Source organism: Equus caballus, chromosome 2, assembly GCF_041296265.1.
Source record: "Equus caballus isolate H_3958 breed thoroughbred chromosome 2, TB-T2T, whole genome shotgun sequence".
In the NCBI taxonomy this organism is placed as follows: domain Eukaryota; kingdom Metazoa; phylum Chordata; class Mammalia; order Perissodactyla; family Equidae; genus Equus; species Equus caballus.
The window spans coordinates 65,441,579-65,466,942 of record NC_091685.1 but is presented as its reverse complement, the minus strand read 5'-3'; the positions used below and the strand labels follow the sequence as shown (position 1 = coordinate 65,466,942).

Sequence of the window (25,364 nt, the reverse complement as noted above, 5' to 3'; positions counted from 1 at the left end):
TTCCAAGTAAATAGCTGTCTTTAGCCTTTTGTTGTTCATTCCCTGTTCCCTTGCAGTCTGGCTAGTAGATTTGGCTTGTGTTGGTTTTCCTTTTGGAATATATTGAAATTTTCTTCATGGCCTAATACATAATCAGTGTTTGTGAATATTCAAATGTATACTTGGAAAGAATGTGTATTCTCTGTTAGGTACAAACATATATAATCTAGCTTATTAATGGGTCTTTCAAATCCTTCCTATCTTTACTTATTTTTTGCCTGCTTAATATGTTGATTTCTGAGAAAGGTTTTGCTGTGGTCTGAATGTGTCCCCCCCAAGTTCGTATGTTGAAACTTAGCCTCCCCAAGGTGATGGTATTAGGAGGTGGGGCCTTTGGGAGGTGATGAGGTCATGAGGGCAGAGCCCCCATGAATGGGATTAGTGCCCTTATAAAAGAGGCCTGAGAATGCGCCCTTGCCCCTTCTGCCATGTGAGGTGGCGATAAGTCTGCCACCACAAAGAGGGCCCTCACGCAGACATGCTGGCACCCTGATCTCGCACTTCCTGCCTCCAAAGCTGAGAGAAATAAATTTCTGCAGTCGATAAGGCACCCAGTCTGTGGTATTTTGTTACAGCAGCCTGAATGGACTGAGGCTTACTAAAGCCTCCTTCAGTGAGTGTTCATTTGTCAAGTTTTCTGATATTTTTACCAGAGCTATGTTAGTGGGTACAGAAAAGTCATTAATTTTATCTTCTTAGTGGATTATTCCATTTATTAGTGTGAAATATTCTTTTTTGTCTTGTCTTTTTCTTTCCTTACCTTAAGTTCTATTCTGAGACTAACAGTGATAGACCTATTTCTTTAGTTTTTTTTGTGGTATATCTTTCTGTCCCATCAGTTCTCTGCTCAGATGAACCCTCCTTAGAGACACCTGCTCTGACAACCTTATAGTAACCTTCCATCCCTTGCTATCCCTTTAGTCTGCTGACTTCTTATCCCCATTGCTTCTTAACTTTACGTCACTCACGTGTTTCTTGGCCATTTGTGGTCTGCCTCCCATTTTAGAGTGTTAACTTCGAGAGAGCAGAGGAGATGCTTGGTCCCCTCTGCCATCTCTTTGTCTTAAACATCTTGAAGAGTCCTGTCATATATTAGGCATTTTTATGACTGTCAAATGAGTGAATGAATGAATGGAATAATTCTTAGTATAAACAGTGGTCGTCAGAAGCCCTCTGTGAGGGTGGAGAGTCATTGGTATGCTTAAAATCTCAATTTTGGAGGGAGTGCAATATTGGTGATGGCAGACTCTGATCCCAGCAATGGCTAGCTGAGGTCAAGTGTGGAAAAGGTGACTGGAGCCGAGGAGTCCAGGACTTGAAAGGCCAGACTGCTGGGATGGCTTACCAATGTGATGAGTGTTGAAATGCTTAAGAAAGATCATAGGAATTGTGGTGGAGAGGGAGACAGCTAGCCAAGTTCTCAGTGATCAGAGAAAGAGGTTGGTGGATGCCAGCAGCAAGGACAGGTAAAGGATGGTCGAGTCTGATGATGGGGCCTTCAAAGAGCCTGGCTGTGTGACAGTAGAAGGAAAAAAAGTGGCACTGAGATCATCAAGAGACAATTCCCTGTGAGGGCTTAGGTATGTGGCATGTGCAAGGAAAACAGCCTTCACTCCTGACACCTGCAGGGCAAGCTGTGTCGCCAGGAGTCAGGTTTCCCTTTTAGCTCAGGAAGGTGAAGGAAATGCTCACAAGAGAAAGACTTAGGGGTGTTGGAATCCCCATGCTCCTCCTCCTTTCTTCCTGTCTGTGGCCCTTAGCTTCAGATGAGCTCTTGGAAAGGAGGTTGTAACGTTTTTGGGTCATACTTTCTTTTCCTCAGAGCTTGAGAGGTTGCTCCGTTGCCTTCTGGGATGGAATGTTTGTTGTGGAAAAGTCTGAGGCCAACCTGATTTCTTTTCCTCCCTTGTGGGGATGGCTTTTCCTGCCAGCATGCTTGAAGAAGTCTTTCGTTATAGCCTATCTTTTTCCTTCTTTTGAATCGAGAGCAGTGTATGTGAAAAAAGACCAGATGGAAGCTACATTACATAACTGACCTATGAGCCCCCTTAATTAAATTTTAAAGTGCCTAGAACTCTGGTGTTTCTGTAAATGTATTCCTTTACTTGTTTGAGGCTCATGGGCATCTGCAGAGATCAAAAGAATTGTTGTAGATGTAGGCTCTGTCTTGGCGTTCTCCTGCAGCAACTTAGCTCTCCTGGCCTCCCTTAGAAGGGGCTCTGATTGTGATCTGACAGCCCAAACTAGCCCTAAACCAATAATTGAACCTCAACTAGGGACAATCAACATGACTCCGTTCTAGAAATAGTCCCTGTGGTGTGTCTAGTTAGCACTCCCCAATGTTATCTCCAACAGTAAGACCTTTAGTTAGTCATACGCCTTCTGAAGTGCATTCAGTAGGGTTTAGAACCTCAGAAGAGTTAGGACCCCAGAGTTTCTTTTAGGGCTTAGAGGCAGGGTATGGTGGATGGAGCGTGGGCTTTGAAGTTTGTGCCATCTGATGTCAAGTCTCGGAGGTGCCTCTAATTAGTTTGGTTCAGCATAAGTTGCTTGGCGAAATGGGGATGTTGTGAAGAGTGCAGATAATATTTGTAAACTGTGTTGGGCAGTACCTGTCATGGAGTTAGTTAAGTGAGTAATTTTCATCATATTTGTTAATTTGCATAGCTGTTGCATATTGAGTTTTGAGAATATTTAAATTTGAACATGTTAACTTTAGTTAGTGCTACTTCTAGATGGCTAGATATGTGTTGGTTGGTGTTTTTCCTTGTGTAAGATGTAAGCGAATTACTGTTGTCAAACTCTAGTTGATTACCCTCTGTTAACTGGGATTAAACTTTGAGATGCCATAATAGTTGGCTAGCTCCCTATTTTTGGTTCCTAAGCTTATGGCTTCAGGAAAGTAGCCTCTTTTATCTCCTGTAATCTTTCTGCAGCCCATCTCACTATAGCAACACTTTCAAGTCAGTCTTGAGTGCATTGTTAAATCATTGACTGGGGCAGTGAGGATAATCTTGAGTATGACTCTTGACAAATTAGGTCATCAGAGAAGCCAACAGTGGACAGTTTGCTTGTGAGTCTTGACTTGGATCCTCCTCTCTCCATCCCTACAAGACTAGCTAATCAAAATATTTTTAGCTTCCTCCCTGAGAATACTGTACCTGTATTCACCCTTGGCCTCCCAGTCTGAACATATCCTCTACCTGGTGCTAATATAAAGATGGTTAACTTTTTGTACGTAGCGCTTTTCAGAGTGTTTTCATCATGATTATCTCAGTTGATCCTCTCAACAGTCCAGTACAGTATCTTCATTTTACACATGAAAAAAACGAAGTCTGCAGAGTTGGAGAGACTTGCTCCAGACTGCATAGTTTAGTAAGACAACCTGACTCACACACATACAGTGGTGTTGATGTTAGATTTTGTGTTGTTCTAAACTGCCTGAGTGCAGTTCTATTTCAAATAATATAAAATAAAATACTGTCTGGTTTTTTGGGGGGAGAAATTCACATAGCATAAACCATTTCAAAGTGAACAATTCAGTAGCATGTAGTACATTCACAATGTTGAGCAATCATTACCTCTATCAAGTTTCAAAACATTTTTATCACTCTAAAAGAAAACCTGGTACCCATTAAGCAGTTGCTTCCCATCTTCCTTTCCCCCAACCCCTGGTAACCGCCAATTTGCATTCGGTCTCTATGGATTTACCTATTCTGAATATTTCTCATAAATGTGATCTTTGTGTCTGGCTTCTTTCACTTAGCATGTTTTCAAGGTTCATCCACAATGTAGCATGTATTAGTACTTCCTTCTTCTTTATACCTGAATAATATTCCGTTGTATGGAGACACTGCATTTTATTTAACCACTTATCTGTTGGTGGACATTTGGGTTGTTTCCACCTTTTGGCTATTGTGAATAGTGCTACTGTGAACATGCACGTCCATGTTTCTATTTTGTCACACAGCACTTCTGTTCCTAGGTATTTACGTAAGGAAACCATATATCCATGAAAAGACTTGTATAGGAATGTTTATAACTCCTTTATTCATAATAGCCCAAAGTTGGAAGTATTCTGTATCTTCATTGGGATCTTGATTATATGGGTGTATATATATATACACATGGATATATACACACACACACATACTCATAGAATTGAAACCAAAGATCTATTTAGTTTCACTACATGTAAATTTAACCTTATTTTAAAAGAGTGAAGAAGAAGAGAATAGAGCAAACTAGGAACCTTAATTAAAAAAAAAATTCTGGTTGCTGTGTTGTCTTAGTCTGTTCAGGCTGCTATAACAAAATACCATAGACCAGGTAGTGTATAAACAACAGAAACTTATTTCTCATAGCTCTGGAGGCTGGAAATCCAAGATCAAGGTGCCAGCATTGTTGCGTTTTGGTGAGGGCCCTCTTTCCTGGTTCATAGCAGGTACCTTTTTGCTGTGTCCTCACATGGTAGAAGGGGTGAGGGAGCTCTGTGGAGTCTCCCTCGTGTGGCTCTACCCTCATGACCTAATCACCACCCAAGGGCTCCACCTACTAATACTGTTACCTTTATGGGTTAGGATTTCAACATATGAATATTTGGGGAACACAAACATTCAAAATAGCATATATTAAACAAACTTGGGGGGACAAGGGTGGAAGCAGATCACTTAGCAGTAACCTAGGTAAGAGATGATGGTGGCTTGGTTCAAGATGGTACTGGTGGAGGTGGTAAGAAGTGGTCAGATTCTGGATATATTTTGAAGGTGGAGCCAATTTGGTCTGCTAATGGATATGATGGTGGATGTGAGGGAAAGTAAGTTAAGAATGATGGTAAGGCTTTTTTTTGTTTGTTTTTTTAAGGTTTTTTTTTTTTGAGAAAGATTAGCCCTGAGTTGATATCCATGCCCATCTTCCTCTACCTTATATGTGGGACGCCTGCCACAGCATGGCTTGATAAGCAGTCTGTGGGTCCACGCCCGGGATCTGAACCGCCGAACCCCAGGCCACCAAAGCAGTGTGTGTGAACTTAACCACTACGCCACTGGGCAGGCCCTGATGGTTAGGTTTTTGATGGGATGTAGTGGCCATATGCAGAGCTGAGAAAGACTGTGTGAGGAGCAGGTTTGTAGGGAAGATCAGGAATTTGGTTTGGGATATGTAGAGATATCTGTTTGACATCTAAGGGAAGTCATCCAGTAGGTAGTTTTGATATAGGAGACTGGAGTTCAGGGATCTGATCCAGACTGGAAATATAAAATTTGGAGTCGTCAGCACAGATAGTAATTAAAGTCCTGAGATTGAATGACTTTCCCAAGGGAGTGAATGTAGGCAATGAGGCCTGAGAACTGAACCCTGGGGCTAACTTTTAGGGTTAGGGAGACAAGAAGAATCCAGGAAAGGGGAGTGAGAAGGCCTGGCAAGTAGGGTAGAAGGAAAACCAGAAGAGTATGCTGTCTTGAAAGTCAAATGTAGAAAGTGTTCCGTGGAAGAGGGATTGATCATCTAGGTCAAGTAATATGAAGACCAAGAATTAACCATTAAAATTAGCCACATAAAGATTGTTGATGACCTTGATGAGAAGTTTCTGCAGCATATTGAGGATGAGCACCTGGGCTCAGGAGAAGATGGGAGGGAGGTGATTGGAGGTAATGAGTGTAATGGGAAAAATTACAGCCTGTTTGTATGTTTATAGAAATGATCCACAGGAAAGGGAAAGTGTGATGAAGCGGGAGAGAGAGGAGCTGGAGAGAGAGGAGCTGGAGCTAGGGCTGCAGCTTTGAGTTGGTAAGAGAGTGGAAGAGATCCTAAGGCAGAAGTGAAGAAACTGCCAATTAATCCAGACCAACAGCAGGGAAAGGAGAGGATATGGGTACACCGCAAGTCAGTGGGTAGATGATGAGGTAGGATCTTATGGGTCTGTTGGTTTCTATATGCTGAGTGAAATAGGAAGCAACAGCTATCAGGTGAGAGTGAGGATTAGGGGAGAAAGGGTGCTAAATAAGTATCTGGGAGAGTGGAATTAATGGATTAAGGAAGTGTAGATTGATTAGATGGGAGCCGTAAGGGCCCATTTGAGACTAGTGGTGGAGGTTTTCCTCCTACCATGTTAAACTGTTCTTGGGCTGGCATGAAGTAAGCAGAAAGTTGGGTATAAGAGTGTTGGGGTTTTGTTATCATGAGACGAGAAAGGGGCAAGGGTGTGTGCAAAGGGAGTGATTATAATGATGGACTATTATCTAAGCCGGGATGTGAGGATGAGAATGGGGTAGGGATAAAGAAAAGGTGATAGGATCAGTGATTTGGAGGACCCATTAGGGTTGAGGAATTGTTGGAGTTAGCATCTCCAGGAAGTAAGCAACAGTCAGGATGTGGTGCGGGGAGATTAGCGTGCTTGAAATTGAGATGATTGGAAAGCTTGCAGTTGTTGGTGATGACAGAGCTTAGGGTATGATCAATTAACTCAGTAGCTTATTTCAGTCCTTTGCATATTTCCTGTTTTTAATAGGAAGAATGCAGTAAAACATTTTTTACATAGTAACTTCATTTTTGCATATTAACTTCATTCTGGCTAATTTCTTATTTGTTTAATTTGTCCCATATTAATTGGTACAAGCCTTAAGGGCTTTAATGATTGCCTAACTCATTTTCTTTTTTCCTCTGTTGATAAATCGAACACCTGCCATTTTGTATGTGAAAACTGAAATAGAAAAATTTAGTCTAATTTTAGCATGAATTATGCACAGAAATAGCCATGTCCTCCTTAGTTAATAGTATTGAAGTTTCAAGATGAAAATTGAATTTTTTCACCGAATTTAAACTGGTTAATATAAAATCAGTGGTAAAACTATGATACAGTAGCTGTCTGGTAGGCAGAATCACAATCCCCCCATGCTGTCACATTCTAATCCCCAGAAACTGTAAGTATATTACCTGACATTGCAGAAGGGACTTTGCAGATGTGATTAAGGATTTGGAGATAGAATGATTATCCTGTATTATCTATGTGGGCCCAGTATAATCACAAGGGAGCCTGATAAGTGAAAGAGGGAGACTGGAGAGTCAGAGAAAGATTTGCAGATGTTACCCTGTCCCTCATGCTAGCTTTGAAGATAGAGAAAGAGGCCACGAGCTCATGCAGTCTCTAGAAGCTGGAAAAGGCAAGAGATTCTCCCCTAGAGCCCCCAGAAGGAAGAGTTGGCCTTGAACTTAACAAATAGGACTCCAGAGCGTGTAAGGCAGACTAACTTGCAGGCCAGCTGACCTTGATCATAGCCTGCTGGAGTGCATTGCATCTAATTAAGAAGTAGGAATGTCAGGAAGGAAGTTGGTTAGTCAAGTAATCAAGACAGTTTTTAATAATGTTTGTCCAAGTACCAAGCAGAGTACCCTGTTTAGCAGTACTCTGTTGTACGAGAGTAATTACACTGTTGTAGAGAATGATATATGAGACTGTTTACCCTGGTGGTGTTTAATATATGTTAAATAACTGATTCTTTTGCGTTGATTTCTATGCTCACTAAACAAACGTTTGATTATAATTTGGCTTCCTGTGTGGTTGCCTACATGGAAAGAATTCATCGAGCAGATGATTTCAGTTACCTGGTTCCTTTTGATTGTATATCAGTTTTCAACATGGTTTCTCTGTGGACAGGGGTGGGTGGGTGGGAATACATTGGCCACAGGACTCTAATTTCTGTTGGTCCCTTGGCTGTTATAATTTTCCCTTAACATTGTTGAATTGGCGTTCTGGTTTTAGTTAGTCCATTGAAAGTCAGTCCATCTCTGGGAAATGGCTCTATTGAATACACTTAATAGATCATTTTGCTGACCCTGTGAGGATTAGTCTACAGATCTTGGAAAATTCACAAGTTAATGTAATCCCAGAAGGCCTCTTGTGAGACAGAAGATGTTTTCCCGCGGTGACAGTCCTGCTTCTGCGAAGCTGAGAAATAAATATGAGTGAGCTTTTCTTAAGTTTGCCAAAAAAAATGGTAAACACGTTAGTTTTTAGAATTAAAAAAATTTCAACAATGTGGAATATAGCATAATTAAGTGTAAAGTTTTGCACTGTGTCATTTTTTTAAAGTGCCACAGTATAGGTTATAGAAGACGGAGAGATTTATAGTTTCTAGCAAGTTTATTGAAAGTCCAGAGAAGGATAGTACCAGAGAAGCAACATAGCGTTAGATGGCATTGAGAGAAGTGTAGTATTAAGAACATGGGAGATAGTTAGTTCTGCTGTACTGGTACTACACATTTTAAGAGGGTGTGGCATTTTATGAGGGGCATTGGTAAACTGAAGAGTAATCAAGGTGGTAAATTAACGTAGATGTGAAGTCCTGTCTGTAGAACAGTAGACAGAAATGGGAATATTTAACCTGGAGAGGAATTCGGGATTGAGGAGGGAAACACAACAATTTTTTGCACGTAGAGAATTTGTAGTGCAGTTAAGGAACGGATTTTTTCCAGTTAGATCTAGACATTAGAACTAGTGCCAGTAGATAGACATTACTGAAAAACAAGATTTTGACGCCATACACCCATAGCAAGTATTGGATCACGTATACATCTCCCTGTCCTTTCCCCCTCCCTTCCTTCCAAGGGAATCTTGATTCTGTTTAAGTAATCTCCCCACTCTGCACAACTTTGTCTTTCAAGAGAGGCAGATCCCAGCTCCAGGGGGGCAAATCGTGATCAATCTCAGCCAATCATGACGAACCATTTTCCTTGCCAGTGATTGGCCAGATGTAGTTCTGGCCAGTAAGATGTGTGCTAGGGGTCTGCAGACGCAGATATTCCTCTCTGATAAAAAGATTCAGAAGGGAAGAAATAATCTTACAGTGGACATTGTTACGTCTGCATATGAAGCCTGGAATGATGGGAGCTGTCTTGAAGCCATAAGAATTGCTAAATCAACATGCTAATATATCCTGATACTGTTGATTTTTCCTCAGTTGTGTAGGACCAAAATGGTTTCCAACAGAGCTGTTCTGAAATGGAAAAGATTACTTTCCGAGGAAGCAGTCTTTTTGTCCTTGGAGATATTTAAGCAAAAGTTGAATAAACACTTGATAGACTTGGGATTCCAGCACTGGTGAAAGTTTGGACTTACATGACCTTAGATCTTTTCTAACTAAATGATTCAGGCGTTATACCATTCTAAAAACAAAACAATGAAGCAATCCACAGTTGAGACAGAAAAATGCTGGGATCTGCTTAGCTTCTCCATTTTGTGCCCTCTTAGTTCTCCTAGGGTCTCTACTTCTTTGAAGGATGAATGTGGAGCATGGTTTCTAATCATCTTAGGTAGCCCATTTTCCTTTCTTTGAATATGTTGTCTGCTGCTTTATAGTTTCCAGGGGGAAGGAGGTAGGACGTAATTCTATTTGAGTGTAAAAGACCTTTTCTGCTGTTTAGATGCACTGATTTAGGGAGAGAAGTATCTTCAGAGTAGATGTCAGAAGGTTTGTCTTACTGTAGCAATTTAAATCTTAATCTTTTTCTCTTAGTTTTTTCCTTTTGGAATATGTACCCATTAATCCATCTTATTAGAAGAGGATGTTGTTAGGGACACAATGACATGAAAATGCTTTGGGAAATAATAGTAGTGGTAGGCATTTATTAGAAATGTTTTGTGCTATTTGAATTCATAAGTTGGGAGTGCATTCTTTATTATATTGAGGTCAAACAAGTAGTTCATTATTAAATCGATGTGTCTCTGCCCTTTGAATTCAAGATGGTAGTGAGAAGCTAAGTAATCTAAAAAACAAAAATGAAGTACAAATGAATCTCCCTTTATTCATTGTGGACATTATCAGAAACGTCAGATTTAAGTCGTTCTCAATGTTTAATTGGATTGTCTTATTTTATATGAGAAATAAAGGCAAAAAAGCTTTGAATTTAGGTTTCCTTTCCTAACATGATCCAAAGGTGGTATAGAAAGAGAGACTGTCCACATAGTCTTGTGAAGCTTCTTTTTGAACTTAGTTTTTCTTTTCTCATATAAGGCGTATTTGGCTTAAGCTATCAGGAAAATAAGTTAACATACATGTGAAAAAAAGTCTTCTCTTAACACGTTACCACATTTCAGAAGTTGAAAGATGAACTCAAAAGGGACAAATTTGTCTTCTGGAATAGTTATGCAACTGGTAGTTTTGCAAGGTTCCCTTTTTTCCTTTGCATTTTAGATTTCTATTTTAACTCTCCCCAGACCTCTCCCATCCCAGAATTCTCCGTCTCCTTGCCTAACAGGATTTTTTTTTAAAACCATGCTAACCCTGAGCAGTTAGTCAATGGGGAAAATTTGTCTTTGGCCTTTCCTGTCCCTCTTTATGTTACATGTTTCACATATAATTTATAGGGTTCTTCTTACTCTCAGGCAGCCATATTGATCTTTCATGGGTAGTGATAGACTCCAGATCTTTTTCATTATGCCCCTTCACCAAAATGTATCAGTTCTGTATGTTTCCTGCCTAGTAATAAGCTCCCACCTGTTCTGTAGTGATCAATCTCATATTCAGCCACAGAATTGTGTTAATAGATGTCAATGTGTTACCTCCTCTCCCCTTTATTTAAAAAGTAAACAAACATGGGAATGCTTGAAGACCTAGTTTGGCCTTGCTATGCCCTGTTAAGTGTACCCTGGGTACCAGTGGCCTCTGTGAGTGCTTGCTGTACGTAGAGGTGGGGGATTCATTCTGCCTTTCCCCATCTTGCTGCTTGGAGCACTAGTAGCTGTCTTGCCTTGGGTCTTCAGCTCAACACGCAGGGCCAGTTTCATGGGCAGACAACCTGTGCAATTGTACAGGGCCCTGTGCTTGGTTTAACCTTTTCCTGTTGCCATCTTGCAATTCTTAATTTTTTTTTTTTGCAAAGGCTCTGCATTTTTGTTATGCACTAGGCCCTGGAAATTATGTAGCTGTCCTATTGATAAACTCCAATTCATTGTCCACTATTTTCCTCCATTTGCTTCCAGCTTTCCCACAGGGCTTCCTGTGCTGTCTCAGAGCTCGCCATCTTCTGCTCTCCCCACTTTTTTAACCCACCCCACCACTCCCTGTCATGTTTTTAACTCTCTTTTCTAACTCCTAACTTATATTTATCTCAATCAACCCTCAAGTGCTCTTGTACTCACAGGGTTTGTCTTTTATAATTGTTTGATCAGTTTGCTGATGAACTTTAGTACTTCCTTGTACTTTGACAAAGACTTGATTCGAATTTTGTTGAGGAACCCCTGTAGTAAGTTTCTTCAGCTTCTGCCTCTGACTTCTATACTTCAAAAAAGATACAAAATATGTGCTTGTTTCTGGTTAGTTACGTTCTGTGTTTAATTGAGGTGTAACTGCCTTGGCATTGAGTTGGTCCCGGATATGAGTGTGTTATTGATGATCTCAGGAGTCTATGAGATTAGGGTAGAAACTTAGCTGTAGCAGTATCCAGCTTTGCTATTTTGCAGATAGAGTAAAATAAATGAGCTACACTTTAGATAATAAAATAGTATTAAAGTTTTTTTTTTTCTTCCTTGAATGATTACAATATAGAATATAGTTTCAGACATAAATGTCAGGAAATTAGAATCATTCTGGTAGGGGAGATAGAAAATAAATACGGAAAAATAGAATGTAGTGCTAGCACTAAATTGTGGTAGGAAGAAAACTGCGGGATGAGGAAGGGGCCCTGGATTGACTGGGATGGGATGGGTGGGAAGGGCTATTTTATTTTAGACAGATTGGCCATGGTGGCCTCCTGAGGAGTTAGCATTTGAGTAGGAACCTTACTGAGATGAAGCAGGAGGGCCATGACAGTTATGAAAGAAGAGTGGCCCCAGAGGAGAAAACACAAATTCAGATAGTCTTAGGTAGCACGTGTGGAGCATAGTCCAGGAAGTGCAGTGTATTTATTTCCTAATAATGTCTGCCAGTAAACAGAAGGGAGATCTTTTTGTGGGGCAGGGGGGACACATTGAATTTCTTCAGGAGATTCAGTCTCTAAACATGTAAAATATGGAGGAGATATATTTTTTGATGGTCACGTATCTTATCTGTGTACTTGAATTTTTTTTCCCAAAGATTTTGTTTTTTTCCTTTTTCTCCCCAAAGCCCCCCGGTACAAAGTTGTATATTCTTATTTGTGAGTCCTTCTAGTTGTGGCATCTGGAACGCCACCTCAGCATGGCTTGATGAGCGGTGCCATGTCCGCGCCCAGGGTCCGAACCGGTGAAACCCTGGGCCGCTGCAGCAGAACTCGCAAGCTTAACCATGGCCAAGAGGCCGGGCCCTGTACTTGAATGTTTAATTGATGAGTATTTCTATTCTTAGTTCCAGTTTGTGTTGGTGTCGGTGTTGTTGAGGAAACTTCATCAAGCTTCACACTGTAGCAGATGGGCTTGATGGTGGGGCATGTCTTCATGCAATTTGACTGCTTTAGTTGACCATCCGATATGAAACAGAAAAGCAGATTTCTGGCTTAGAGTATTTGTCAAAATAGAATTCCCTCATAAAAAAATCTTTAGTTCACTTTTAAAAGACAATGACTAGCATTTTTTCTAGGTTAACTTTACAACAAGAGCCTAAGTTCTGCAATCAGAAGGTTCTCGGCAACTTAAAGCAAATTGTCAAGAAAAATATTGTAAATGTTTGTGTGTGGGGCATATACTTTTAAAGTTTAATCACTTAAATTTTACAGTATTAGTGGATTTGTTTATTTCATTACTAGATAAGGAAAATAATTGTGTGTTTATTTTTCCTGCCTAGGTTTTCCCTGGGAAGCTAACATTGTCAACGCTAAAACTTTTGAAGATTATGCCAAGAGGCTATTTGTTTATTTGAGGGAACTGCAGGAGTAGATTGCGGCCGTATCGGGCGTGTTCCTCTAGGATGTTATAGCTGGATGATGTTTGAAGAGTTTTCAAAAAAATTTTATTTGACTTTTGAGTTCTTACTGATACTCTTTCATGCCATTTTTGTTATTTGGAAGTAGTTGGTATCTTTTTTTCCCCTTTGATGAGAACAACAAATCTGACATAACTGTCGAGCTGGGACCTGTCAAGGCGCTCATTAGGACACTCACAGCTGTTGTAAGGTTAGTCTTCCTTTGGGAGCCGCAAGTATTCTGTTTTATTTACATTTTCATCTGGGTCCTCTAAGTCCTGCAGTATTAATATTTTCAGCGTTTAGCTAGCTACATGTCTAATACTGTATAATATAGTCTACTTAAGCTGGGCTGATTAGAAGAAAACATGTATTTGAAAATACAGAAAGAATCATGATAGATTATTAAGGATCTTGAATACTTGCCAACAGATGAGGACTCCTAGCGAGTCAGTTGTGTTGGAAGGATTGTATCATGTGTATGAAAGTACTTTGTAAACTAAATCTTTGTCAAGTGCCAATTGTCTTAAAAATATTTATCATCCTTGTGTACTGTTGGTAGGAATGTAAACTAATACAAACACTATGGAAAATAGTGTGTTCGTTCATCAAAAAAATGAAAAATAGAATTACCATATCATTCAGCACTTCCACTTCTGGGTTTATTCCTCCCAAAATTGAAAGCAGAATCTCAAAGAAATATTTGTACATTCATGTCCATAGCACTGTAATTCAGAACAGCCAAAAGGTGGAAGCAACACAAGTGTCCATTGATGGATAAATGGATAAACAAGATGTGGTATTTACATACAAATGAATATTATTCAGCTTTAAAAAGGAAGGACGCATTTAAAAACAAACAAGCGCACGAACCTGGAGGAACCTGGAGGACGTTTTGCTAAGTGAAAGAAACCAGACACAAAAGGACAAATACTGTATGATTCCACTTACATGAAATACCTAGAGCAGTCAGATTCACAGAGACAGAAAGGAGAATGATGGCTGCGGGGGGGAGGTGGGGAGGGGAATTGGCAATTATTGTTCAGTGGCTCTGGGGTCTCAGTTTTGTGAGATGAAGGGAACTCTGGAAATGGATGGTGGTGGTGGCGCAACAATTGTGACTGTACTTAATACTACTGATAATTGTTGAAACTGAGTGAGGGTACATGAGGGATCATTGCACTAGTCTATTGACTTTGTATTTATTTGAAATTTTCCATAATAAAACATTTTAAAAAGTGATTACTTGTCATTCAGTTTAGAAGACTGATTTTTTCCATCAGGAGTTTCTAGTGGCTGCTGTAACTCCAAAACGAATGGGCGTTTCCAGTGATAGAGACGGTGTGGCTAGTGAGGAGCAGAACAGACTGAAGCTTTCTGTCTGGAGGAATGATGTTGCTTTTCACAGAAAGGACATCGAAAGGGGCGTAACTTTAGAGAGCAAGAGTGTCGTAGGAAGTTAAGGTACATGAGTCCCTCTCAACCACTTTCCTTTTGTTACAGCAATTTCTGACTTAGACCAGGAAAATACTAAAATTTTTTGCTGTGCATCGGTATTCTTAATTACTGTATACTTCTGATGAGCCCAAATGAGGTTGTGTTTTTGCCTGTGTTCTTGAAAACTACAAAAAAATGACACCGTTATTCAACATGGTAAAGTTAATACTAAAAATCCCATGGCCTGCACTTGATGGAGCATGAATTTATCTTAGACATCTCTTCATTAAGACAGGATAGTTCTATTTTCCAACAGGCGCTTTTTTCTATTTCTGTTTCAGTTCAAACACAGGCACCTTTTTTTCCATCATGGTCAGAGTGTGCCCTGCCAGCTGTTAGATGTTTCGGCTATTAGTCTGATCATCTCTTTTAGACAGCGCAGTCTCTTTCTGTTAGCAGAACTAAGGCATCAAAGGCCTATAAACATCCTAATCTGCTACTAGGAAAACTAGGCATGGAAAAGCACAAACATTCTGATTTGTGTACATACTAAACTTCAAAATGTACGGAATCTGGTCTTCAAGCCATTTTAAAACAGAGGATGAAGCAGATGAGAATGTTTTTTATCAGTAACATTTAAATTTTATGAAGTTCTTTGTCTTTGTTATAAAAGACATAATATGGAGGGTATAGTGCAAGAACAATGAAAGTACATTTTTATTTGCTTTGTATAGAAAACATCTAATTAAGCTTAATTGTATATGATGGACTGATTCTGGATACAACTCAGATCATCCTGTAGACATAAAGAAAAGATCCGCCAGGAGCTGCGAACAGCTCATGTTAGAGGAAGTACTTGACTTTTTACAATAAACAAATCTGACATTTCTTTTGAAGTCTGTACCAATAATTCTAATGGAGTGTGGGCAGAGCCCTTAAATGCTGAACCTAGCAAATTTGACATCTTGCCCTACCTGCTAGAATAAGGTGTAAATACTCCGTGCTTACTTTCATTTAATAGAACATAAGTATAGTAATTTCCTGCTGAAATCTATAAATGTGGTGGCCATTGACTTTTAGCATTTGCTAAAATTATCAAAAATGGAAGGAAGAGCATATTCTACAAAGTTTCAAAATGAATAGCCTGTATGTAAACGGAAGCATACATACAATAACTTGCAGGATATAATGGCTAGTTAGTGTGGGATGCCATTGGCTTGTGTTCTTGTAACAGAGTAATCGTACTTTTCAATTAAGTGTGTATTTTAGCTGAATGTCAGCTGTCTGATTGTTATAATTATAGTATGGGAGAACTAGACCACTGCCATACAGCCGGCTACTGTGGTAAGCACAGAGAACGGCAGTGTAATCTGAATGTCGTGTTCACGGACTAATCAAATTAGAATAGGGCATTTGTTTAAAGAAATTTCCTGTTTGACTTTATAAATATTTCATTACTACGAGAGAAAATAAGGCAAATTCATAAGTTAAGGCAATTTGAAATGTACATCTAATAGAGAATCTTATTAAATATGGTTGCATTCTTGTACTGTTGTAATTACCTTTTCATCAGTCTGTTTTCTTCCAAGACTAATTTGTCATTGTGCCAGTTTTGAACACCTTCTATACAAAACATTAAGCCAAATACTGAGACACGTGGAAGATACAAAAATCAATGGACAGCTGTGCTTTCAAGCTCAAGATAGAAGTCATTTCAGAAGCTGAATAGTGGGTTGCTGAGAACGAGAAGATGGTGTGCATTAGGAGTCCACGGTGGCCTTTCAGAGAATGGTAGGGGTAGAAGTCACACTGCAAAGAGCTAAGTGTAAGGGTGATAGGTAAACACAGTCCTCCTCGCACTTAGGGTCGAGCCCAAAATCCTCCTGGTACCATGTGAGACTGGTTGATCTGGCGACGCCTGTTGGCTCTTCTTCCGTGTACTCCCGCCACATTGCCCTTTTTTCTGATCCTCCAAGTCACCATGTTCTCTCTGGCTGAGGACTTTCACATGTCTAGTTCCTTCTGCCTGGAATGCTCTGTCTCTTATTCTTTGCCTAGTCCTCTCCTGTTCAGGCTTTAGATCTCAGCTTAAATGTCGTTTCTTCCAGGAGACTCCACCACGTCTGCTGTGTCAGACCACACAAGCTGTGCACCCCGCAACACCTAGCCTACAAAGAGGAGGGCACACGCTGAGGTTGTAGAGAATGCAGCCCAATCTAAATTATGTCCCCCTGTTGATGCTCTCTTGTAGCCTCAGATGTTTTTCCTTCGTGACAATTTTGAACATGTGAGCGTATCTGGTTATCTGTGTAATGGAACCATAAGCTCCCTGGGGGAGGGGCCATGTCAGTTTGTATACCCAGGCCCTGGCACGCAGTCAGTTTTCAGGAAGTGTTTTCGAGTGGATGAACAAATGTAGATCACTCTTCAAATTTGGCAGTTTGTCAGTAAAGAAAAAGAGGAAGGACATTAGCTAAAATCAGTGATGTGTTCAAGGAAATGGATCATGGGCTGGTCTCAGCATCAGGAAATCTGAGTGTGTCTGTAGGAAAAGGAAAAGAGGCATTCACAGAGAAACTGAAGATGTGAATGAATGAGGGAATAATTAGTGGAGGAAGGGTCTACAGGAGTATGTGATAGAGAAAGAGCCCTGGAAAGAAGATCCTGTTTACTCTTAGAGAAGAAAGAGAGGGTTTGGAAGTATAATCTGCTAGTGAGGGCTCAAATAAAATGAGATAATGTGAATTAAGCTGCTGCTAAGTGCCACAACACTTTCAGTTATAGTGGCTTAATATCTAAAGAAAAATGCTTATGGAAGAGGTTCAAAATCGTGTACGTACCCGTGGTAACATTCTGTGGCTCCCAGAAACAATGCATTGAAATTCCTGTTTGTCACCTGTAGCGGGGGAGGGCTCCTGGAAGTGCCAGAATCTAGTCACGCTCCTATCGTTCTGCTGAAGAATTGAGGAAATCCATCTCCAGTTAGTGCTGATTTGGGGCAAATGTGAGAAAATTGTAGAGTTAATATCATTTTTTAAATGGACAAATACAGTTTTTAGCACATTTTGCTTTGTTTCCTACCTGGAAGACTCATTTTCTTCAGTGATGTTTTATGGGGAAGCCTGACCAGTTTCATGTTCTGTATGTAACAGTGGATGTCCCATAAAATGGCGAGATCGTAGTTTTGAAGGAGCTGGGTTTGGCGTATAAGGTCGCTGGGAATTCTGTAGTAACAGCGCAGTTTTACTGCATTGGCGCTGTCTCTCTTGGACAGAGGGTGTGTTAAACAAACGGTGACTAGCCGTGGCACACACCAAGCTATTGGATAGCCCGTTAAGTCCTTAAAAGTAAACTCAAAACCTTGTGACATGCCCCTACTTATAGGAGTCAGGAGTGAAAGTGTGCTTTGTATGCCACAATGTGGTGTGCAGATTTAAAAACAGTGAAAGAAGCAAGTCGTGGCCAAGTTCGAGAAGCACAGTGCCCAGGCCACACTGACATTAACCTCAGTGGTGATGGCCGAGCCCCTCTGTGGTTCTGGCCTCAAACAAATTCTCACATTCACAGGGTGGCTCGTGAGGCCCGATTCAAGGCTATAAGTTCCTTTCTGTTTCGAGATGTCAAGCCATAGTGTTTTGAAATGCTGAAATAGAAAAGCATCCTAGAAAAACATTTTAATTGTAGAATAATTATTTACAGTACAAAAATTATATACTATAGAAATTATAAGGTGACAAATAAAAAGTGCTTTCTGGGATTCTCATGTTTTAACAGTTTTTGGGTAACTTTCCATAATTTTCATTTCCTTCCTTCCTTCCTCATATCTCTTGTACTCCTTTAAGAAAATATTACTTTCAAAACGAGTGACATTATATATCTGTTCAGCAGTGTCATTTATGCAGTTAATAATACACCTAGGACACCTTTCCACAGCTAAATGAAATAGAACGTAATTTTTTTTAACCAGCTTCCTTTTGACAGACATCAGGATTCTTTTCCAGATTTTTTTCTTTCAGTTTTTGCATCTTAATAGTCCTGCTGTAGTATTGTTGTTATAAATAGTCTCCCTGTGCAAACATTTTTGCTTCCATGTGAGAAGAAATCTGACAGACGTAGTCCTGGAAGTCAGATTTCTGGGTCAAAAGCACGTGTGTTTTTAAATTTGGATAGATATTGCCATGGTTCTTCAAAAATTTAGTACCAGCTTACACCTCTCCCAATGGGATATTTCAGTGCCCTGTCCCCCACACTCTTGAAAATGATGATCCATCTGTTAGCATCTCATTTGAATTTGCGTTTCTTAAATTTTGGGTGAGTTTGAAGATATTTACCTGTGCTTACAGGTCGTTGTTGGTGCCCAGTGAGATGGCTGGTAATCCCTACCCATTTCTCAGTGGGCTGTTTGTCGTTTTCTTAGCAGTTTGTGAAAACTCAGTGCATATTAATATTTGCTGCAAATATTTTCCTCACCTTATCGTTTATTTTTTGTTTATAATTGAGTTTTTGTGCCTTTTTAAAAAATCAGTTGTATCCTTTTTGGCTTCTAGATTTTACGTCATGATTAAAGTCCTTCTTGTGCTTCAAAATTTATTTTAAAAAGTTTCAGAGGCCAGCCTTGTGGCACAGCAGTTAAGTTCGCACGTTCTGCTCTGGCGGCCCAGAGTTCGCAGGCTCGGATTCTGGGCGCAGACCTGCACACTCCTCCTCAAGCCATGCTGTGGCGGCGTCCCACGTACGGAATAGAGGAAGACTGGCACAGATGTTAGCTCAGTGACAGTCTTCCTCATACAAAAAAAAAAATTGACCCAGGTTTTCTTCAAATGTTTTTATGGTTTCATGATTTAACTTTAAATGTGGTATATCTGGAATTTATTTTTGCTTAAGGGATGAAGGTAGAGATGCAGCCTTAAGTTTTCCAAATGGCTAACTGTTGTCTCAACACCATTTTTGAGCACTCTCTTTTTTCATAGAATCTTTAAGTTTGAGATTTTATGACTGATAAACGTATCGTGTTTATAATACCATCTAGATAAAACAAGATGGAGTTGAGTTGGGAACGCTGCATGTGTGGTGCTGTAGGGTTCCCATGTAAATTAGGAATGGTACTACGACACAACAGTCCGAGGAATAAACTGCTTCTGAGGAAAACAAAAAGGAATGCTTATGGTTTTTGCTTGGATTATGAGATGAGAGGAACACATGTCAGAAAGGAGGTCTTAGTGTCTGTAAGGACTGGGAGCGGGTTTGCCCCCAGTGTATCGTGAGGCTTAACCCTTTCTGTAAAAGAGTATCAGCCTAAACTAGGGAAACACTTTTCATGAGCATGTATTTTACCCTGAATGTTCTTCAGTAAATAGACACTGTTTTTATAGAAATTTGGTTCTATGGTTTGTTGAAATTTATAACTAACTCACTGGAACTCATTGATCTTATTAAATGGGAGACCTCAGTGTAACGTTCCTGAGGTGACAGATGGAGTTTTCTGGTTCGCAGAACGTCACGCTGCCCTCACGAGCTATAACACGTCTTCCGCGTATTCCAGTCTCCTTCCTTTATCATTAAAGGCCTTCACCAAAGTGGAAGTAGTGACAACTGTGGAATTTGAAGATATTGTCGCAGTATTTGTTGTTGCGTCCTCTGGGTTGGATGGATTGGTTCAGGGAAAACGATAGGACTGTAACTTGTGTAATGAAACATGCTCTGATGGCAAGAAGGGGGAAATGAGCTGTGAATGTAGCATGGGTGAGGAGAACAGTTACTTAAGGGAAAGATCTGAGTTTCGGAGAAGCAAATGAAACCTCTCAGCTACTTTTAGTTTTTGCCAAAGAATGGTAGCGAATGTGAGTCGAGAAGAACTGTGGGCTAGATGATAGGTTCTCCTTGTTGACCCAGGATAAACCTGAGATTTACAGATACGTGGATGTTTAAGGCTTAACGTAGAAAAAATGTAGCTATCAATTAGTTATGTTTTCTCTGAAATTTATTGCAACTGAGAAGAGCAGGGATCTATGACGTATGTGGTAAAGGAGGGAGATTGACTGCTTCCGCGTCAGACCAGCGTACAGTTCTCCTGGATTAAAATTTGACTTTTAGAATCATCTTATGAACATCAGTGGGAAATGAGCTTTCAGAGCTTATTGATTTTGTTTTTAATATTTTCACTTGAGGCAAACCATAACCTAAAACCCAGATATGACTCAACACAGTTCTTTTCTTCTTTCCTCTAAATATTTAAGTGTAAATTACAGTTTATTACTTTAAAGTATGGTTCTGAGACCTATAAACTTCAGAGTCAAGCCATTTAACTTTGTAACATTTGTCTACATGTTAAATTTAGTTGGACTTCACATGAAAAATTATGGAAGATAAGCTAAGTCAGAAATGTGTTTACTATTCTTGACTTAAGGTAAACATAGAGCTTAAATTGAATCAAATGCATCTATTTTCATGTCTTTCGGTACTGTAGCATATTCCCACAAAATTAAAGGATTTTATTGGTATATATAGATCCAGCAGAGAAATGTACAACATTAAACAATAATGTTAGTTATAGACTCTAGTGATAATTTATGAATTCTCTTTAATTTAATGAATGTATATGAATACTTTTAAAAAATTCATAAGATGCTTGTCTTCATTACACTATAGTTAGAGCCCGTTCATTAAGTGTAACTTTGGCAGCATAATTTCTGAATTTTAAATTATGGCTTCAACTGAATGAAGTACTCTTATGTTAAATGATTTTTTTTAAGGTGCCTGGCTGACATAACCTTACAAAATAGTCTAAGACATTTATATTTGGGATTGAAACTACCAGTGCTCTCCAAATGAAGGAGAATTAATTTTCAGGATTAACGTAGGATTTTGAAACCATAAGCTTCACACTAAAGAGACCAAATGATGACTGGAGGTCACGTGCAGCAGAAGATTTAGGCTTCTCAGGGGATTTTGTTTTCAATCCTGCAGTCTCATACTGTTGTTATATAATATATACTGCCTTCCTCCGTCTCGTGGAGACAGCAATCCTTACTTTCTGTCTCCTGAGCATCATAGCCCAGGCTTGGGACAAAAATTAAGAAGTAGAAGGCTAGGACTCCACTCACTGAGGTTCAGAACCCGTCTTTCATATCAACATTTGACTTCCAGCGCTTAGAAACATTCAGTATTTGTTGGGTGCCTTACTTTGATTGTAGAAGCAGGTCAGTTTTCATGTACTACAAGAATTGCTGTTGGAACTAAAGTTCTAAATACACAAAAATACATTTCTCAAGGCTAGACCATTGTTCTGGATCAGCGTTGCACTTTCCTTCTTGTGGTTATGTGCATACAGAGAGCTAAGTTGCTGTCTAATGTCATTGGCTTCATTAATGATATTGTTATATTTAACTCTGTAAAAAAAATGAACATTTCCTAATCTTAGGAGATGACTGATATACTCCTCTAGCTTTGTAGACCCACCTTGGATTTAAGTTGTCATTGTTATTATTTATACCCAGCAGCTGAGGGGAAAAGAGCTGCCTTCCATTCTAGATAGAATTGCGATGCTCTGGGTAGCAATGTGTACATTTGCATTTTTCTGTGGTAAAAATGGCTTAAATATTTTATATTTTAGTGTCATGTTAGAGATTTCATTCCATGATCATTTGTTCATTCACATGTATTTTTATTTTTAGCTCTAAGCGAAAGACATGAGGCCTAAGACTGAAATGAGGTTGTTTTGAGGCCATCTGATTTCTGACTAGAAGGTGTGCGATCGCCTCGTCCTGAAACCACTTCAAACAGAATGGTAATGGCAAAACCTAAGTAAAAGAGAGGCCTTCATGTTTTTCCATGTCTGTTCTCCTACCCCAATTCCTTCTTTTTTAAGATTAAAAAAAAATTTTAAGTTGTGAACAAAAGGTATTACTTGCTGTCATATCCTAACTAAACTGGCTCACATGTTTAAAAAAAGGATTAATTGTATAAGTCCACATATTTCTTAAACCTTTTAGAGTTGTTTAAACCCACTTTTTTTGAAGTGAGGTACTTAACTAGCAGCGAAATATTTATTATATGAAACTACCTGAGCCATTAGGAATTTTCGGATTGAAATAATTTTTTTCCTTTGAAAACTGATAAAATTTGCTCTTAAAAGGGACTCTGGACTTAGTAAGTTTTTCAGACTAGAAAGTAAGAATTCTTGCCGCAACTTTCTTTTTCTGTCATAAAGAATTTTTATGTTTCATATGTGTGTTTTTTTAGTCTTTTAAAATGTGAACTGCCTATTATTAGTTGTCAGTTAATTCTGCTTTAATTATTACATATGTCTTAGTTCAAAATATATTTTATAGTTGAAGGTAATATAGCATTGTTTGTTTTCATTATAGTAAAACTTTTTTGTGGGGGAGGCTTCTGTTTATTAGGTTTATTCCAGTCGGCTCTGTTCCATTAAATATGTTGATATGTTTATGTGTGTTTATAAGTCAATTACTAGGCTTAATTCCCCTGGGGAATAGAATTCCAATAGGTTCTTCGCTCAAGTTCAGATTTTATGCTAAGCCATTTTTTCAGAATAAGTGGTTCTTTATGGTGTTTCATTTCCTGTACTACCTGTGACAGCATTATAGCAAATACAGTATCACAAATTTACTTATATTTAGCCTAAATTATGCATTTGTTTAATTGACAAATGCCGAGAAATTGAAATTGTCATCCCATTCCGGAGGGTAGAACAGAGCGCAAATTCTAAGGCAGCATCCGCAGGAATGTTTCGTTTTAAAGTCCTCCTTGTTTTCCTGTTTTCTTCCAGGGAGTCGTTGTTGCTATAGTTATATACAACACCTCATTTCTCTACAGATAGGATTTTCTTACAAAGAGTATTACAGATAGTATTTTACAAACAGTATTTTCTCAGATACTGAGACGACCTAAACTTATAAATACTGTTTTTATTCGTATGTGACTTTCTGTGCTGACAGACTTACTCATGTGCTGTGTAAATCCAGGCGCTGTTTAGGGCAATGATTTTATATCTGGATCTCAGTTTACACTTAAATAAGCCAGCCTAACCTGTTCTAAAGAAAAACAGTGTACAATGGGTTGTTTCTTTGTTTTCCGTATCTCCTGATGTGTTCATTTATTCTTCTGGAAGTGTGAACTCTGACCTCGATTTTTCTATGGAAAAATTAATTAAATAGGCTGGTTTAAAGAGCATGGTTTTTAAGCCTGTGGTAGAATTGTTCATTTGGTTCACTTTTGTGTATTAATGTTTTAATGAGAGACAATTACTGATTGTTTTTATTTTTAGAAATTCTCATTTCTTATATTTAGCCAAAGAAAATTTTTTCATTTTTAAATAAAGCCTATCTAGATTGACTCTTTTGGAGGTTATAAGAACTTTGAATGTCATCTTTCTTATTTCATGTGCTGAAAGGTGGTGTGATAGAAATGCAGAGACTTTTAACCACTATTAATTGGCTAAAAATGTAGTTTCTAAAGTATGAGTTATACAAGAAGAAAATCAGTAATTTCATTTATGTGTCTGATTCTCTGTCACCAGAATGGCAGCTTTTAAAAGAAAATACAGAACCAATTCCACTTTAATTTAAAGCCTGAAATTATAAATGTGAAGATATTTTGACCCAGTAGATATTAAATAGGTGATATGTATGAGCATAGTTTAATATTTATTTTATTGTTAAGTAAACTTGTTTTTAAGCAAACTTTAATATTAGACTTAAGAACTTATAACTGTAAGATGAGAAAATAAACATTAACTTTAAAATGTCATTTTGAAAATTATGAAAGTAAATATTGACCTTTTCTAAGAAAATCTTTTCATTTTGACATTGTTTAATTTTTTTTCCTTTTTGTTTTTTAGGTTTGCAATTTTTTTTGGTGATGGCATGTTCAGAATCTTGGATCCCTAAGTTGAATATATTGGAAATATTTAGGAACCTTGGAAATTGTTTTTGTATGCATAATGACTTACTAGGTGAATCAGTAGACTTAATCAAAAGTATATAAAAGAGTAGGTATAATAATTTGTGTTTCTAAGTTGGCATGCATGTTTCGAATTCTCTCCTACCAGTATTAGTGTCACAGTCTAGACAGAGTTATCTTCTGAAGATTTGGGGTTTTTGTGGTCCTCCTATGTAATCCTCCCATGCCGGTTTGGTCAGCTTGTTTTCCTTTCTATCTGCCTTGCAGTGTTGCTTACTTAGATTAGAGGTAATTATTCATCAGGAAGAGAGAAGAGAAAAAAAGTCGTGAAGTGACAATCCTAAAGGTAGTAATTACAAAATTTCAACCTGGAAATGACCTGAGCATGGTCTATGTTAGAAAATGCAAATTCGACCAAGTTATATACACATACACTTGTGGCAAAATGCTGCCAATTTTCCAATTAGATGTTATTATGTAGGACAGGGTGCTAATGAGGAGGAAAAAGAGCTGTTTAGTTTCACATCCTCCCCCCTCCCTATTGTTGGGTGAATGAATTAGTGGAAAGTAAAATCGACAAGAGGTAGATGGTATGAATGAAAAGAAGGAACAAAACTTTAATCTCCAGGAAAGATTATTTCCCCTTAAAAAATTGAAAGTTGGCTATATTCCATGTACCTGAACACGCTATTCTGAAACCATAGGCCACTTTCATGTAGACCTAGAATGTGAGCTAGGGGATTCTCGCCCATAGGAGTGGGTGGAGAACCTGTATTTCATAGGAGAGTCACACAGTCCCTGGGCCACTGGGGCGCCATTATCAGTGGTTGTCATTTTCTCTGGCCTGTTCCTGCTGGGATTAGGAAACTGGAACGTTCTGGGGCAGATTGTTATTTTGATGGTCAAATATGACTGCCTCCCTACTCTTTTGACCAAAATTGGGGAAAGACTGATTTTTAAGACCATATTCAGAGCAACTTGAAAAAGAATCAAAGGGAAAGGATGAGGAGAATTCAGGAAACTAGAGAGACTGAATGTAGCTTGGTAGAATGTTAATGTATTCGTTTATTCTAAGGTTTATTATTGGTAGATTAT

General features: G+C 38.8%; 1 protein-coding gene and 1 non-coding gene across 2 annotated transcripts in view; both read left to right on the top strand.

The window, feature by feature from the left end:
* The window catches only part of XKR6 (XK related 6), a 309,836-nt gene that overhangs the window by 75,853 nt on the left and 208,619 nt on the right, over positions 1-25,364 (top strand). The window lies entirely within an intron of this gene.
* Positions 1-25,364, top strand: part of LOC100062282 (uncharacterized) — a 50,927-nt gene that overhangs the window by 22,173 nt on the left and 3,390 nt on the right. Inside the window, exons 2-3 of the transcript XR_011436665.1 lie at positions 22,022-22,134; positions 24,208-24,357. This is a non-coding gene — a transcript (uncharacterized protein). The remainder of the gene's footprint in view (positions 1-22,021; positions 22,135-24,207; positions 24,358-25,364) is intronic.